Here is a 17,141-nt window from a genome sequence, read left to right on the forward strand (position 1 = left end):
AACAGGTGTCACATTTCCAATGTTATTTCACCTCAGTTCAGTGCAAGTCTCTTTAATTAATCAGATTTTCCAAACTTTCCTTTTCGCTCGATACCGTTTCAGAGACAATACAATCACAATCTATATACGAAACGAAAACTGGAACTTTATAGATTACGCTATTATAGAGTTATGGCTTAATGAAATGAGGAGTGTTCCTCCTGTTATTTATCCATATTGTTCTGTGTGCGGTGGGAAAAAGAAAAATCTAAACGGCACAGGTGGTGGCAGCACAAGTCCCTGCATTATTGCACGTGAGACATTGTTGGTCAAGGAGTGGATGATAGCTAGAGGAGCTACTCTGACACACAAAACTGTATCAAATATACATTTAATTCAAGACAGTGACGTGTCGCTCTTCCATGGGCCATAGTGTAAGGCAAGATATCACTGGGCATAATGAGCAATGGATTGCACAGTGTTCTCTTAAAGGCAATGGCATGTGGCACCGGTGATTGGTTTCATTGGAACACCCAAACCACATCAATGGATAGATAATGTAACGGGTAGCGGAGGTGTTTTATGGATTTAGACTGTGGCACAAGCAGGGGGGCAGTCAGCCAGATATTTCGTGAAGCCTCATTTGAAATCGGTAGTTCATATAATGGCCTGTTGTGGCGCTGGACTGGACCCAAAAAGCCCCATAGCTCCATAGAGGCCCATGTATTTTGGCCCAACTTCACCTAGACTGTATTACCTTAATAAACATGGTCATGAATACTTTCTTCTTCCAGTCACTAGTTTAAAGTCTCATTTCTAATGTCATAATATTCTTTTTGGAAAATTATGGTCCCATTAATTAAAAAAATGACCATAAAGAAAAAAAAACATCGCGTATGTTCTGAGGGGCGTGGCTACCGTTACAGTCTATGATCGGGATTCCCCTCCCACTCGAGTCAAAATAAAAACCAACAGAGAAGAAGGGGGGGAAGTCCCGCCTCGTTGTCTGGGCAGCCAATGGCCAGCTGGTCCAAAACGGAGCCAGCCAATGGCCAGCTGGTACCAAACGGATCTAGAAAGATGGCGATTTACAGTGCAGGAATAACAGGCTTCATTTTACGTCCATGTTAGACCCGGCGAATGCTTTGTCCATATTTTTTACAGTCTATGGGCACAAGATAGCATTTTCTCTTGCGCAATGCTAAATCCCCAAATTATGGATTTAGTGCCTCTGACACAAGATAGGGCCTTTATTTTCGTCCATGCTTAACCCTTTCTCCCTAAATTACTTTGGCATGGACACAAATAGAGGTCTATGAGTTTCCTCCCCCTTTATGAGTTCTCATGTGTCTTTTTAGATCACCCTTTTGACTACAGCCTTTGCCACAAACTGTACACGTATAGGGCTTTTCCCCTGTATGAGTCCTCATGTGTATCATTAGAGTGGCCTTTCGAATAAAGCCTTTGCCACAAAGACTACAGTTAACAGACTTTTCACCTGTATGACTCATCATGTGTCTTTTTGCATCGTCTGTTCGACTAAAGGCTTTGCCACAAACTGTACAAGTAAAGGGCTTTTCACCTGTATGAGTCCTCATGTGCTTTTTTAGAAAAGACGTTGAACTAGAGCGTCTGCCACAAACCATACAGGTAAAGGGCCTTTCCCCTGTATGAGTTCTCATGTGTGTTTTTAAAGTACTACTCTGTCTAAAGGATTTGCCACACACTGTACAAATACAGGGTTTTTCCCCTGTATGAGTTCTCATGTGTACATTTATATTTTGACTGGACCTAAAGACTTTGCCACACACTGTACACATAAACGTTTTTTCCCCTGTATCAGTCATGTGTGTCTTTCGGTCACGCTTACGACTACTGCTCTTTCCACAGATGTTTTTTGAGTGTCTTTTGAGATGATACATTTGAATAAAGCCTTTACCACATAAAGTACATGTAAAGGGTTTTTCCCCTGTATGAATCATGATGTGTCTCTTCAGACATGTCTTTTCATTAAACATTTTGCCACAATATGAACAAAGCAAGCTTTTCTTCTCTGTGGAACTACATGTGGAGGTTGTTCTCAGGTCTTCACAGGGCTTCCCCCCTGTATGAATCATCATGTGTCTTTTTAGATGATACATCCGATTAAAGCCTTTGCCACACACTGTACATTTACAGGTTTTTTCCCCTCTATGAATAGTTTTATGTATCTTCAGGCATCTCTTTTCATTAAATGTTTTGCCACAATATGAACAAAGGAAGCTTTCTTTCTCTGTGGAACTCGCCGTGGAGGTTGTTTTCATGTCTTCACAGGGCTTTCCCTCTTTATGAATCATCCTGTGTCTTGTTAGGTGATACATTCGAATAAAGCGTTTGCCACACACTGTACATTTACAGGGTTTTTTCCCTGCATGAGTCGCTTTATGTATGTTCAGACATCTCTTTTCATTAAACGTTTTGCCACAATATGAACAAGGAAAGCTTTTCTTCTCTGTGGAACTCTTTGTGGATGTTGTTTTCAGGTCTGTACAGGGCTTCCCCCCTGTATGAATCATCATGTGTCGTTTTAGATGATACATTCGATTAAAGCCTTTGCCACATACTGTACATGTACAGGGTTTTTCCCCTGTATGAGTCGCTTTATGCATGTTCAGACATTTCTTTTCATTAAATGTTTTGCCACAATATGAACAAAGAAAGCTTTTCTTCTCTGTGGAATTCTTTGTGGACGTTTTCAGGTCTGGACAGGGCTTTATACCTGTATGAATCATCATGTGTCTTTTTAGGTGATACATTCGAATAAAGCGTTTGCCACACACTGTACATGTACAGGGTCTTTCCCCTGTATGAATCATCATGTGTCTTTTTAGATTAACCTTTAGACTAAAGCCTCTGCCACACACTGTACATTTACAGGGTTTTTCTCCTGTATGAATCATTGTCATCATGCAGGTAGAATTCGGGTCTTTGGACATGTTGTCTCCTTCCACAGTGTGTGTCTCGTCTGAGTTTATAACTGACTGAACCTCCCTGGTCTCCTCCCAGTCATCACTGTCTTCAGCATCAGCTTGAGAACAGTATGGTTTCAGTGAGTTTAAAGCTGACTGACCTTCCCTGGTCTCTCTCCAGTCATCACTGTCTTCAGCATCAGCTTCAGAGGAGTCCTCTACATCAGCTTGTGTTTTCATACATTCAGCTGAGTTGCTAGATAGAGGCTCCCTCTCTCCGTTTTCATCATCACCTTCACTTTTCTCTTCAGTGTCAGATTCAGAACAGTGTGCAGAGAGTAGCTCTTCATCACTAGTCGGTTGTGATCGTACCCAGCCTGCTATATAAGCTTGCGTTTTCATGTGTTCAGTTGAGGTACCGGCTACAGGCTCCGTCTCTCTGTTTTCATCATCACCTCCACTTTTCTCTTCGGTGTCAGATTCAGAACAGTGTGAAGAGAGAGCCTGGTCATCATGAGTTGGTTGTGATGTTCTACAGTCCTCTACATCAGCTTGTGTTTTTATGTATCCAGTTGAGGTGCCGGCTACAGGTTCTGACTCTCTGTTGTCATCATCATGTACACTCTTTACTTCTAGTAATGTCAATGTTGAACCATCAGCCTCCTCTGGTCTCTCTTTAATCTGTGGAGGTTGTGGTTCCTCCTGGACCAGACTGGAGCTCCTCTCCTGCTGTTCAGCAGGAACCTCCTCTGTTGAGGCGAATAAGTCTAAGGGGGGGAAAAATGAAATGAGAAAAAAAAAGCTGAGATTATTTTATTGTCATTTTCTGTCTCTTTCTTCCAGTCGGTTGACATAGACTTATCAGTCGAGTCATTTAAAACACAACAGCTAGAACAAAGTGGTGGATGGAGATTTCACATTTTTATTAATGCAAGAGCAATGGCTTCCATAATAGAGCACCAAAGTCTGGTGTCAATATTGCTAGAGGGCAGGGACGTGCACAGGGATTTGGAGGGGCAAATTTGAAAAGGGCACTTGTGGCGTGCGTACACACCACATAATTTAGGTTTTATTTAGGGGTGCCAGACACCATTTTGCGGGGGGTGGGGACACAAGGTTATACTAACTATACTTGAGTCAATCAGTACAAATCTACACTCTCAGTATTGAGCAAGATATGAACATTGATAAGATGGCAAGATCCACATCGTGCATGGCCCCATGCAGCACAGCACAATGTGGATCTGTCATTTTATGGATAATGGAATGTGGAGCTTGTTGCCCCCCCCCCTTCTCTCTCTCTCTCTCTCTCTCTCTCTCTCTCTCTCTCTCTCTCTCTCTCTCTCTCTCTCTCTCTCTCTCTCTCTCTCTCTCTCTCTCTCTCTCTCTCTCTCTCTCTCTCTCTCTCTCTCTCTCTCTCTCTCTCTCTCTCTCTCTCTCTCTCTCGTTAGAGAGACGCTTCGTTCAGCCTTGAGTCATTAGCCAGATTGAGCACAGAAGGTGAGATTATCAGGCCAGCGCAATGTGCGCAGCCATTTATTCAAGCCAGGCACGCACACGCACACACACACACACACCATGCAAATTGGAGATTGATTAAAAACAGTAAGAAAACATGTTCAAATGTGTTTATGTTAAATAAGCACCCACCATGCCCCCACAGACCTAATGGAATGTGAACATCGACTGAGAGGTTGTCAGTCGACTGAGGCCCGTTCCGATCGATTAGTCGACTATTCGAGGTCAGCCCTAGTAAGAACACACTTGCTTACAGACCAGGGTAAATATGTGTTTAAATCTTTTTTTGTGTGTTTATTATATTATCCTTATGTCAACAGTGGTGTGTTGTTCTTAAGCAACGTAACGGCAATGCACGTTGGACGGGATTGAGGGGGCCCACGACGGTCGCTTCTTCCTCCCGTCACTGATGGGTGGAAGAAGCGAAGCCTGCCTGTCGTAGGCCCCCTAAAAACTACTACTTTTACTATTGGGAGGACAAATCCACTGGTGCGTAGTTTGCGTAGTGGGGCAGCAAGCGATAGGGGAATTATTTCAACATATAATGCTACATTTCAGTTCAGGACGGAGAGGACACTTTTCTCAGACGGTCAAAACGGCAGGGGCTAGGGCCCGCTTTCATGTATTGCAGTGCACGTCCCTGCTAAAGGGCGCCAATTCCACGGTTCGTGTATTTTCTGAGGGGCGCTAGCCCCTCCTATGTCCAGCTTTGAGGGTAATGTTTGTGTAAACACAAACATTATCCTAACACAAACATTGAATGCCATTGACAATGAATGGCCAGTTTTGAGTGTGTTTTCAAACATTGAAGACAAAAGTGAGGCCGGAATGGGATGATGTACAGTATGATATGAGCGCCCCTCACTTTACACAGGTGTGATTGTTTTATTTGTATTATAATCCTCATAGGGGGATCTTAGATCGCCTCATATAAGAACTGTGTTTGAAAAATAAACAAATCATCCCGACCGTTTCACTCATATGGATATGAAGAATCAACTGACTGTGAGAGCGAGAAAACGCTAAGGCCAAAAAAAAAAAAACGTTGGTTTCCGGTTGCCGACCGACTCTATTAAATATGCGCGACCCATATTATTTTATTGGCATTTGGTGAAAAAAAAAAAAAAAAAAAAAAGAAAGCTCAGAATACGACCGAGTCAAGACCAAAAAGGTCTTTGATCATTAAAATTCTCTTTGATGAGACCATCGGGACACGCGACCTCATCCTACGTTATAAAAAATAAAATACGTAGGAATAGTTGTAGAACCACTATCGTTTGTAACAACACTGTCAACACAGCGCGCTGTGCGCCGCCATGTTGCTCAGCTCTGACCGCGGAGCGGAGCGTAGCCTCTCACTAGAGCTGTTTAAAGACAGAGAGTGACGACAATGAACTGATCAATGACGCATGCAGCCCCACGAATAAGCAGTGAACGGAGATGTCGCAACTCTCTCAACTAAACCGCGCTGCCTCCGACAGAAATATTTAGGGGAACATGTTTTAACGTGACATGCAGACCCGGTTCAATGGGAAACACAAACACGCATTGAATAACACACGCCGATATTGTTGTGTTTCTGTTGCGTGTGTGTTGTGGTGCCACTGCCACCGCACATTAAAATGCCACCAAAATAATTGCCAAAGCCAACCGCAGGGCAGCAGAAAATATCAGCAACCCTATTTTCTAAACCTGCTGCCTCTACTCCAGGTATGTCACTGTGTAATGAAAACAATGTAAAGTTGTATTAACCATTAAAACTGCCACAGTTATTTCACATAGCCAAAATATGAAATATGTAGAAGCCTATATCCATCATTGCCGTAGGATCTTTTTTTTAAATCCTTGCTACCCATCCTTCCCATGAAAAAAATAAATAAAAGAAAATAATAAGTTCCTTGATACCCATCCTTCCCACGAAAATAAAATAAAATAAAATAAAATAAATTCCTTGCTACCCATCCTTCCCACGAAAAAATAAAATAAAAAATAAAATAAAATAAATTCCCTACCTACTCAGCCCAAAAATGACAGCCAATCAGAAACCAAAGTTGTTTTTTTTTAGGCCTAATGTTACTGCTGCTGAATTAGTTACATTTTCACTAGAAACAGACCAAATATCAATCAAATATGAGTGACTGACTGTCGTAAACGATACAGACACCTCCCCGACAATATCGCGGAGACAGTTTGTTTTTGGACCACAATTCTTAAATGGGATGATTTAAAGATGACCTCTTATCTCCATTTCCCTGTTAATAGAAGAGTTCATCTGACTGAGACATTAAATAGTCCCTGTTGATTCAAGTAGCAGCGCTCTGTCACAGAGGCTCAGTCTCACCAATCAACACAGCTGAGCTGTCAAACCCCAGTTGCTTTTGCGTGTGGTTTAGGGTTAGGTTCGATTTGGGGTAGGGTTCAGTGTTGATTTCGTAGACTAAAACTAAGACAAAAAATGTTCGTCGACTACCTTTTTTCACGAAAAAAACAAACAAACTAAGATTAAATATACTAGCAATTTCGTCAACAAATAAACTAGACTAAAATGTTCGGAAGGGACTAGTGCACACTTGGTTGCATGCTGAAAATAGCAGATCTACAAGCTCACAACGCGTCGTGCTGCGACCCGTTGTGAGCTTGTAGATCTGCTATTTTCAGCAAGTGTAAAATCAGTCATTTCGACAGCATCAAGGTTTTAGTTGACTAAATCAACTGTAGATTTAGTCAACTAAAATCTTGACATTTAGTCGACTAACACTAAAACATTCCAGGTGACTAAAATGTGACTGAAACTAAATGAAAACTATTGAAGAGACTATGACTAAAACTAAAATCTAAATCTGCTGCCAAAAACAACACAGACCTTGTATTGAACAGTGCTTTCGTCAAACTGTACGTGCTTACTCTACAAACTGTTAATACAATTAAATCAATCACACAAATGTGCATGGGAGGAATTCATTGGCATAATGACTAAATTGGGAGGAAAAAGGGGCAACCTCATCAGATTCTATTGTAAAAGCATGTCAGCAATGTACTGAATCAAAACATTCAGTACATTCACACCAACTTCTGCTAAATTACGATAACAAATGCAGGTATTTAATTCACTTTTTAAAATCAATCTATGCCAAACCCGCAAAATCTCAGGTTTCTTTCATGTAATTTAATCCAGCTTTAAAAACATGTTTTTACCTTTTTTTTAAGAATTCCATGGACCCCATACTACTCCCATGGTAGAATATGATAATCCTCGGTGCACACTCGCGAGCACACCATTACTGGTTTGTATTGCTCAGAATGGGATGAGTACAGTACCATGTTGCGAGCTTAATAAAACATTCATTCGAGCCTGGGCCGTGGCTCAGCGGTCCAGGCACCTTGGCTGGTAATCCAGTCTAGCAGTGTGCTGCAGGTTCGACTAACGATCCCGACGGCCTTTACTGCATGTCACCCCCCCTTCTCTCTCCCCATTTCCTGTCAGCCTACTGTCTGTCCCTCCATAAAAAAATAAAGGCGAAAGCCACAAAAAAACATTTAAAAAAACAAAAACATTAATTCGTGTTAAGCACAATAATAGTCCGGTCGTCGCCACAAATCCTTGAGCGAGACTGGCTCGGCAATGATTTTTTCGGTCGGCCAGATGAGGGCTCTTCTTCTTTGCTTATGTCACGCATTTCAATGGCACTGGCCTCACATTACCGCCTATGGTAACATGAGTTGGGCGTGTTATAATGAAGTAGACTCTAGAAAAGCTCGGCATGCTTTGCCCAGTTTGCCGCTACTAGCAGCCACCAACACGAGTAGACGAAAAGAAAAGGATTACTTTAATTTGTTTTGGGCACTGGGCACGTGCATGTACAAATGCACTGCAGTCACACTTCTGATTGGTTAGAATAGAGCACAGCACAGAAGTGTCGTAAACACTGACTGGATCAGACTCGCTCTGGTTGAATATTACTAGAATCTCAACCGGCCTTTGGCGTTGGCTCCCTTGCGATGTTGTCACCCTTGTGATGTTGTCACTGCTAATTGTAGTGAGCAAGGAAGGTGTTGTGAATAATGAATGTGATTGATGCACATGAAGAATAGGGTGTAAATGCAGACGGGAAGTAGATGGAAATAAGATAGTTTTTTTTGGATATGACAGTATGTAGTATGAACATGAACAGTGAAACAGTAATGAGGAGCAAATGTTATACTGTGGCATTCTGTACTGTACCATACGGTACTGTAACATACTGTGCTGTACCATACAGTACTGTGCCATACTGTACTGTAGCATGCTGTACTGTACAGTACCATACTGTAGCATACTGTGCCATAGTGTACTGTGCCATACTGTACTGTAATGCACCATACTGTGCTGTACTGTTACATACTGCACTGACTGTGCTGTAGTGTACCATACTGTACTGAACCATACTGTTCTGTCCCTGCTGTGCATGCACTGCTCTGTAGCCTGGCATGTGTGTGTATGCGCACTGTACAGAATGTGAAGATGTTGCGGATGAAAAGTCGTAACTTATCAATGGTGGTGGAAAGTGTGGAGGCATTTGAACGTGCATGGGCTGAGAGTAGTGGGGTCAAAGCTGCAGCTGTCCATGGAGTGGGGTGTCTATTGTTGTAGCGAGATGATGATTAAGTAAATAAATAATTGTGGCCGTTGCGATTCGCATGTTTTCAAATCGCAATTTCGGTTTGAAAGCGATTAATCGTTCAGCCTTACCCCGGGGGCACTTCTAGATAATTTAGATTTATTTTCCGATCTACAAGTTCACAACGTGTCGCCACCGCGATGTGTTGTAACTTGTAGCTTGTAGATCAGTTATTTTGGCTATACAACACGGGTCGTACGACAGAGCATATCTTGAATTCCTCCCACTGCACCGGGTCGGCTTTGACAGCTCAGCTTGAGTGATGCTTGCGGAACTCGACTACGTCTAGTTCCTGACCGCATCACTGTCGTGCCGTTAATCACGGTAAAGCACACGCTCTCGTGTACTACTGCTTAATTGAGGCACAACATCTTCAGGTGAAACAATTAAAATTGTATTGTTTTTTTAGCAACAATATTCACACATGTATAATACAGATACTAATGTTTTTTCTTTCTCACCCGTCTTCTTCTTTCCTTTGGGCCTTCTCTTTATTTCTTTTTCTTTCTTCTTTTTTTCGACAATTCCTCCACCTATACATTCACCAAAACAAAAACAAAAGAACAAACTTGTTGCAATGTAAAGTTATTGATCCCAGCCAACATAAGGACTAGTCTACTTGAGAATGTAAAATGAAACCAAATGGACCCTTATGGTCGATTTGGTTCCATTTTACACTCTCAAGACTTCAATAATTGTTGAGCATCGACAGTGGCTAGCTGCCCGTCCCTACGTTCCTGCCTCTGCTCTGCTCTGCTCTGTCACAGCTAGCCACTGTCGTGCGGGAGGCGGTACAATGTGATGTCAATAAGGAAGTCAAGGAAGGAAGGAAGAGAGAATTTCAGAGCTGTCAAAACAGTCAAACACAGATTAAAATCACACCTGTGTGAACTGAGTGGTGCAACTACACATTTATTGTTATAGTTACTGTACTGTAGACTCTTTTTTAAAACATCTTGAAGTGCTTGGAAATTACGAACTACTTTGAGAACTACCGATTTCTGAAGGTATTTGTAAAATTAGCCTTTATTGCCAAGTCTACTTACAGGACATATTTCACATTGCATTCTTTCATACTTTGGATGAAAAACACAATTGTAAGGAATACATCCAGCCACACGCACGCTCGCACGCACGTGCGCCGCGTTCATGCACGCACGCCGCAGGCTGCACGAACTGATCCCAGGGCAGTACAAGACAACTCAATGTCCACTATAGTTTAACCAACTGATCCCAGTGCAGCCTAACATTACTAACTAAACTCCTGGTTAGAACACACTGACCCAGTCTCACACACACACACGTGCGTGCACGCGCACACATACCGCGGTCATGCACACACACGCACCGCGTTCATGCACGCACGCAGCATTGATGCGTGTTGCTACGACGCAGCATTGTGTTGCTACGTGCTAGGCAGTAGGCACTACACACACACACGTGCGATACCGCACGCACGCAGCATTGACGTGTGTTGCTACGACGCAGCATTATGTTGCTACGTGCTAGGCACTACACACACACACACACAATACGACGCAGCATTGTTGCTTCTCTGTATCGCTCCAGTTTCTTCTCTGTATCCAGTCTCACACACACACGTACCGCGGTAGGTGCGCAGCATTAATGTGTGCTAACGTGACGTTACTACACACACACACAGGTGCGTGCACGCACACGCACACCACTCGTGCTTTCATGCACGGCACTACACACCAATTTCTTCCGTTCCAATTTCACGCATGCGCACACCACTCGTGCTCATGACTACACACAGGTACACAGGTACACGGACATTGCTGGTTGTAGGAGTGGTTGCACCACTCAAAAATACTTAACGGCTTCTGCGTCAAAGGACAATTCTCAGACGTTCTCCTATATGCTTCTTTTGAAATATCTAACCCCCATCAAGAATGCGCAACATGGACGTTTCCGAAGTTATGTATGTCTGTGTACCATTTAGCCGGTGTTCGATGGCACGGGACCCTACGGGGTAAAGTCATCCAAATGTCAGAAACTTTACGTACTGAGCGGGGCTAACTGACTGGCAGAAGTGTGAGAGTCAGAGAGGTTTTTTCTTTAAAAAAAATCAATATATACATTCGTTCAAACTGATAACTGTGACTGGGGAGGGAGTCTGGGAATCTAATGATCATTACATCCTGGTGTGAAGGAAAATAAAGGTTATGTATAGCCTGTGAACAATCAAAATCAGTTGGAAATATTTAATGTCAATGTGGTGTCATAATTAAACTTGTCAAAAAAGGTTGCCGACCCCCTTTACAGATGGTTGAACCCCTGGGGGTCCGCGGGCCACACTTTGAGAAACACTGGTCTAGCATATTTTTATTTCACATTGTGTGGCCAAGGCACACCATGAGCAAGTCAAATATCTCAGGACATGTATGTCCAATATTCCCTATAACAGTGGGTTTCAAAGTGTATGATGAATTCCTGTTCTGTTCTTTAGCTACATAGAAATGTCTATTTGTATGTCTCTAAATGTTTGTATGTCTCTAAATGTTTGAACAATGTTGAACAATGTGGACCCTGTTGTAAACAAGTCTACAAACTGTTAATAAATATTTCAATCAATAAATCAATGGTACAGGGACACCCAGGGGCCCTTGAGGAGGTTCTGGGGGGTCCCCAGCTAAATCAATATAGCATCAAATCAGTTCAGAATCATTCATTTCAATAATTTGACATGGAAATGTTTGTGAAATTAAGCATGTCTTAAACAGTTGCGTGCGCCGCACGCACGCACACACATACCTGCAGCAGCGTGTAGTGTCTCCATCTCTCTCTGAAAAAGGCCGCACATGAACTGTGCGACCGCACTGAGGCGCTCCAACACAAACACTCTGACCCGACAAACATCACCGCTTGTGTGTTTCTCCAAAACACACAATATTTGCTCTCCCACCGACGTCATGTGTCCGTTTATCTCCAGCCGTACAGACTCCATTTGACTAGTTTTACCTCCCCTGTGAGACATTTTACCTCCTTTATGAAACATTTTCCCTCCTTTAAGAGACATTTTAACTGCTTTTATGAGACATTTGACCTCCTCTGTTGTGAGACCGTCTTTGTTCAGGAGCAACCTCGCGTCAACAGGAAGTACACGAACTTCTACTTCCTGGTCAATGTGCGTCAAGCATGCGCAACACACGGCAACACAGGATCCAGGGCATTAATGTCTTTTGACCCCTTGTGGACGAGGTGTGTAACTGTCACTGATAGATTTAGAGAGATCAGACAATGACTGCGGAGAGAATGTGAAGAACTCATGTGAAATGTTGAAATAAAGCCATCGATAGAAACATATAGTATGTATATCGTTGCTGTCGGGTGGAAACTTTATATGTCAAAAACTGTTCCTTATATTTTAATAAGCCAGTTGGCAGTTGCCATATTAATTTACGAAAAAACACTAATAGTTTGAATTTGGACATAGGTTTCTGGCCGACAGCGACGATATACGACACTATGGCCAAAGATGTGAATTAATGTTAACACTTTGGTTGCTACACAATCCAGCCATTGTCCGGTGCTATGGGGTTAACATTGAAGGAAGGACCTTTTCCGGGGCCCATAGCAAAATGTTCTCTTATAGCGAGAATCACACCGCATACATCAAAAGAAAGCTTAACTTGTCCACTCCAATTTAAAAAAAAATGATTTCACCATCTTCCATTCTGGAGATAGACCTTTTTGTAACACCTGCTTTTGCCTGAAAGTGATTATCTTGAACAGAAAGCAGAGTTACGGAAGGTTTAAAGTCACAGACATTGAGAGGCAGATATAAAAATGAACACAACAAATATCCTGTATACATCCTATACACCAATTGAAAGCCCTGAATGTGTACTTTCACGAGAAAAACCCTACACAATGATTCCATCTACAGTTTGTCAGTAATTGGCTATTAGAAAGCAGCTTGCGCCCCCCAGAGAGAACTTTAGAGAAGGCATGGACCTGAACAACTAAATATTCACAAAATAAGGCCTATAGCGACATATACATACTATATACCGAATGAAAGAACAGACTCTCTGCTTTCATAAGAAAAAATAATTACATTTATCCCATCTACCGTTCACCAGTTAATTGACTGTTGATGTACAGTAAGTAAGTTCAGTACATCTTGAACGACTGAGGCAGAAAATCATGTATCATTTTTTTATTTCAGTTTGGTCTGTGGTGCCCACATTATCAGTGGCTTTTACTGCAGTAATCATACTATTACAGTGATATATCAGAGTTTTTACTGTATTAAGCATACACTAGCTGCTGGCCCTGGGCCAGAAGCTAGTAGGGGCTCAAATTGGTAGGGCAGCGGTGGACCTGTTGCCCCACCACTAACGCGTTGATTCTGGGGTGCTAAATGATCCTTCTGTGCTAACCGAGGCTGCGGTTCCGACAGTGTGTGTGTGTGTGTGTGTGTGAGTGAGAGAGAGACTGTGTGTGTGTGTGTGTGTGTGTGTGTGTGTGTGTGTGTGTGTGTGTTTGTTTGAGAGAGATGGATCAGGGGACGAGCGTGGTGGGTGTGTCTGTGGGTATCTTGCTTGTTGTCACTCCGCTCCAGTCCATTGTTTCTTGAACGGATCAACCCAGCAGTCTAGCCGAAGAGTGTGCCTCACATAACGGGTGGAGAAAATAAAGTGCCTGGATACTATCTCTGACGGCTTGTTTATATAATGACTGGCTGTAAATTAGCCCTAGAACGGCTCTTGTTGTTACATACAGTATGTACAGTATTTCACATACAGAGCCATAGAACAGAGCCATGATTTGTGGTAGACCGTTACCATGTGCGGCATGAATGTGATAAATGCTCCGTTTGTACTCACCCATTAAATTATTCCAAAGACGTGGAGTGAAAAATGGTCCTCTAGTTTTATATCCATGTGAAAGTTCTGGCACAAAACGTGTATTTAGTGAATTATCTCCACTTTTTCAAGAGATGCACACGGACATCTTTCTCTCCGCGCGAGGGGGGGCACTGGAATATCGACGAACCGATTTTAGATACTTCCTGTTGTCATCACAAATTGACCGGAGAAACACAAAAGTTTGGGTCACACAATTGGCAGGTGCTTTGCGATAGGTGCTGGGTAATTAATCACACCACCTGCCAATTGTGTGACCGCAAACTTTTGTGTTTCTCCGGTCAATTTGTGATGACAACAGGAAGTATCTAAAATCGTCCCCTCGCCGGAGAGAAAGGCGTCTGTGTGCATCTCTTGAAAAAGTGGAGATAATTCGCTAAATACTCGTTTTGTGCCAGAACTTTCACATGGATATAAAACTAGAGGACCATTTTTCACTCCACGTCTTTGGAATAATTTAATGGGTGAGTACAAACGGAGCATTTATCACATTCATGCCGCACATGGTAACGGTCTACCACAAATCATGGCTCTGTTCTATGGCTCTGTATGTGAAATACTGTACATACTGTATGTAACAACAAGAGCCGTTCTAGGGCTAGCTGTAAATATGACATGAATTTGCAGAATCTGTATTTTTGAAAAAGTGGCAAAAGTGGCGCTGTTGTGCCAGAAACAGAGACAGAGAGATAGTGTTGCACTGTTGCCTGTTAATGACAGAGAGAGAGAGAGAGAGAGAGAGAGAGGCATAGACGAAATATATTTATTTTATTGTACAATTTTGAGAGAGAGAGAGAGAGAGAGAGGAATAGATTGTACAATTTTGAGAGAGAGAGGAATAGACCAAATATATTTGAACGCGACTGTAGTAGCAAAAAAAAGTAACGTTAGCCTAGCACATAGCAGCAACACACATGAATGCTGCGTGCGTGCATGAACGCGGTACATGTGTGCGTGCACGTGTGTGTGCATGAACGCGGTATGTGTGCGCGTGCGTGCACGCACGTGTGTGTGTGTGTGTGTGTGTGTGAGACTGGGTCAGTGTGTTCTAACCAGGAGTTTAGTAATGTTAGGCTGCACTGGGATCAGTTGGTTAAACTATAGTGGACAACTGGACATTGAGTTGTCTTGTACTGTACTGCTGGGATCAGTTTGTGCAGCCTGTGGCGTGCATGCGTGCGCCTGTGTGTGTGTGCGTGTGTGTGTGTGTGTGTGTGTGTGTGGAGTTCTCTTTTTTGAGTGGTGCAACCACTCCAAGGACAGCAATGTCCGTGTTAACCTATGTGATGTTAATGTGACTATGTGACTATGAGTACCAGTAGGGGCGCTGTTGTGCCAGAAACAGAGAGAGATAGTGCTGTACTGTTGCCTGCTAATGAGAGAGAGAGAGGAGGAGGGGGGAGAGAGAGGGGAGTTGCACCACTCAGTTCACACTGGTGTGATTTTTTTTATACCTACACCACTTAGTTTTACACATTTTCGAGGCGGACAGCTTTCTGTAGTAGATTCAGAATTTAATATGCACATTCGACTCCGCCCCCTCCCCCAGAACCACACCTACATTTCAGGTTTGTTTTCGTTTGTCAATTCTGAGCAAAAAAAAAGAGGGGGGGTGTGTCCTAAACCTTTAATAAGCTTTGAGCTTCGGCCTATGCCTTTTCGATCAACCTATAAGAAATAGTGGATGTAATATTTAATGTAATCATTTGTTACACTGTTGACTTGATTGAAATAAACTAAACTAAACATCTGAAACGTGCTCCTCCATTATTATTATTATTAATTAGTTCATACAAACCCTCAAAGCTGCACATAATAGGGGCTAGCGCCCCTCAATAATAACAATATAAATGTAATTAAAGGTGAACACACGGCTGAAAACTCTGCTGCAGCGACAACATAAACAACAATCAAGAAAAAAGAATGCCTGGCCCTACTAACCTGACAAGACAGACAGATAGCTTCAACCAGGTCCCTTGAACTTGCCATGTCACTCAGTGGGGTCCCGCCAGGAGCTCCATCTGCATCCATTGTGTTGCCATCACTGTCGGAGTCGAGGAAGAGTTCATTGGCTACTTTCAGGTGAAACTCTTCGGCGCAGGTCTTTGCCAATTCGCGTTGTTTCCTAATAGCGTGGCCATGCGATGTTGTTATGCCTAATTTGCTGAGCCTTTCAAAAACTGCCTTCTTTGCACCTCCGTAGAGCAACACATTGTTCACATAATATGCAAAGGCTGATAAGCGGGGTTCCCTTCCTCTGAGAGCTATTGCTGCAGCAGCACAGGTTACATTGGGAGACTGTTTGCTGATTCGATGAAATATGGAAAATAGGAATGGTGACGTACACTGGAGATCTGACATCAAGTTTGCTAATGAAAAAACCTTCAAATCATCTGGTGATGACCGCCACAGCATACAATTCTTGTATGGATTACATAGTGTCTTGCTCTCATCCTCTATTACTTTTAGGACATTTTCCTTAACTTCTCCAAACAGTTTGTCGTGTCTGACTATCAGATGGGCTGCTGTTGTCCAATTTTCCCTGGTGATGTGTTCAACGATCCCTGCTGTGTTGTTGTCACACACTGTTGTTCTCCCCCTGATGGTAACCTGAAACACAAACAAAGGAGTTGTTAATCATAACTGTGCTGCTGCATAAAAAAAAATCATGATCTGATTTAGCCCCTCTCGGTACCCTCCGTAAAGTTTGTTTACTTTACGTAGGGTCCCTATGCATTTATCCCACGTGATATGCTACAGACATACCCTCAGGAAAGGCCGTGCTGCGGCCTTTTGGTGGTGTTGATGTTTCAAAAGAAGCATATATCGGCTGTAGGAGACAACGGAAACGTCAGAGAATTTTCATTTGGCGCAGAAGCCGTTAAGTATTTTTAATCTTGACCGTTTTGGCTGCTCTGAAATTATCTCTTCCTTCCTTCCTTGACTTCCTTATTGACTTCCCATTGTACCGCCTCCTGCACCGGAACTGGCTAGCTGAGACAGAGCAGATCAGAGGCAGGAATGTAGGGACGCGCAGCTAGCCAATCCCGGTGCTGGAGGCGGTACAATGGGAAGTCAATAAGGAAGTCAAGGAAGGAAGGAAGAGAGAATTTCAGAGCATGCAGCCAAAACGGTCAAACAATAAA

At 42.8% G+C, this 17,141-nt stretch overlaps 1 protein-coding gene and 1 long non-coding RNA gene across 3 annotated transcripts in view; both read right to left on the minus strand.

The window, feature by feature from the left end:
- The window catches only part of LOC310868214 (C-reactive protein-like), a 46,731-nt gene that overhangs the window by 9,455 nt on the left and 20,135 nt on the right, over nucleotides 1-17,141 (minus strand). The gene's annotated exons all lie outside the window — the stretch shown is intronic.
- LOC310868215 lies at nucleotides 1,120-16,016 on the minus strand. 2 transcript variants are annotated; one of them, XR_014570064.1, is made up of 3 exons: nucleotides 15,937-16,016; nucleotides 9,565-9,636; nucleotides 1,120-3,694 (listed from the first exon to the last, which is right to left on the minus strand). It is a non-coding gene; the product is annotated as an uncharacterized lncRNA (long non-coding RNA). The 2 variants fall into 2 exon arrangements; XR_014570065.1 differs by lacking the exon at nucleotides 15,937-16,016 and adding an exon at nucleotides 11,879-12,138.

Source organism: Protomyctophum parallelum (assembly GCF_964188405.1).
Source record: "Protomyctophum parallelum genome assembly, chromosome: 12".
NCBI lineage: Eukaryota > Metazoa > Chordata > Actinopteri > Myctophiformes > Myctophidae > Protomyctophum > Protomyctophum parallelum.